This window comes from Bombus pyrosoma, unplaced genomic scaffold, assembly GCF_014825855.1.
Source record: "Bombus pyrosoma isolate SC7728 unplaced genomic scaffold, ASM1482585v1 HiC_scaffold_4727, whole genome shotgun sequence".
In the NCBI taxonomy this organism is placed as follows: domain Eukaryota; kingdom Metazoa; phylum Arthropoda; class Insecta; order Hymenoptera; family Apidae; genus Bombus; species Bombus pyrosoma.
In genome coordinates, this window is record NW_025219987.1 from 323310 (window position 1) to 325320 (window position 2011).

The following is a 2011-nucleotide window of genomic DNA, read 5'->3' on the forward strand; positions in this document are numbered from 1 at the left end:
CGTTATACGTTATATCGTAATACCATAGAACGTTATACGTTATATCGTAATACTATATAACGTTATACGTTATATCATAATACTATATAACGTTATACGCTATATCATAATACTATACAACGTTATACGTTACAACCTATTACCATATAATGTTATACGTTATATCGTAATACTATATAACGTTATACGTTATATCATAATACTATATAACGTTATACATTATATCATAATACTATATAACGTTATGCGTTATATCATAATACTATACAACGTTGTACGTTATAACGTAATACCACATATCGTTATACGTTATATCGTAATACCATATAACATTATTGACATTAACATAATAGCACATAGCGTTATACGTTATATCGTAATACCATATAACGTTATACGTTATATCATAGTACTACTAAACGTTATACGTTATAATGTAATACCACATATCGTTATACGTTATATCGTAATACCATATAACGTTATACGTTATATCGTAATACTATATAACGTCATACGTTATATCATAATACTATATAACGTTATACGTTATATCTTAATACTATATATCGTTATACTATGTATCATAATACTACATAACGTTATACGTTATAACGTATTACCACATTTCGTTATACGTTGTATCGTAATACAACATATCGTTATACGTTATATCGTAATACCATATATCGTTATACGTTATATCGTAATACCATATAACGTTCTACGTTATATCGTAATATTATATAACCTTATACTATATATCATAATACTATATAACGTTATACGTTATATCATAATACTATATAACGTTATACGTTATATCGTAATACCATATAACGTTATTGATTACAAAGTACCACATATCGTTGTACGTTATATCGTAATACTATATAACGTTATACGTTATATCATAATACTATATAACGTTATACGTTATATCATAATACTATACAACGTTATACGTTATAACGTAATACCACATAAGGTTATACGTTATACCATAATACTATATAACGTTATACATTATATCATAATACTATATAACGTTATGCGTTATATCGTAATATTATATAACCTTATACTATATATCATAATACTATATAACGTTATACGTTATATCATAATACTATATATCGTTATACGTTATATCATAATACTATACAACGTTATACGTTATAACGTAATACCACATATCGTTATACGCTATATCGTAATACCATATAGCGTTATACGTTATATCGTAATACCATATAACGTTATACGTTATATCGTAATATTATATAACCTTATACTATATATCATAATACTATATAACGTTATACGTTATATCATAATACTACTTAACGTTATACTATATAATGTAATACCACATATCGTTATACGATAGATCGTAATGCCATACAGCGTTATACGTTATATCGTAACACTATATAACGTTACACGTTATATCATAATACTATATAACGTTATACGATATATCATAATACTATACAACGGTATACGTTATAACGTAATACCACATATCGTTATACGCTATATCGTAATACCATATAGCGTTATACGTTATATCGTAATACCATATAACGTTATACGTTATATCGTAATATTATATAACCTTATACTATATATCATAATACTATATAACGTTATACGTTATATCATAATACTATATAACGTTATACGTTATATCATAATACTATATAACGTTATACGTTATAACGTAATACCACATATCGTTATACGTTTTATCGTAATACCATATAACGTTATACGTTATATCGTAATACCATATAACGTTATATGTTATACCATAATAGTATATAACGTTATACTATATATCATAATACTATATAATGTTATACATTATATCATAATACTATATAACGTTATGCGTTATATCATAATACCATACAACGTTATACGTTATAACGTAATACCACATATCGTTATACGTTATATCGTAATACCATATAGCGTTATACGTTATATCGTAATACCATGTAACGTT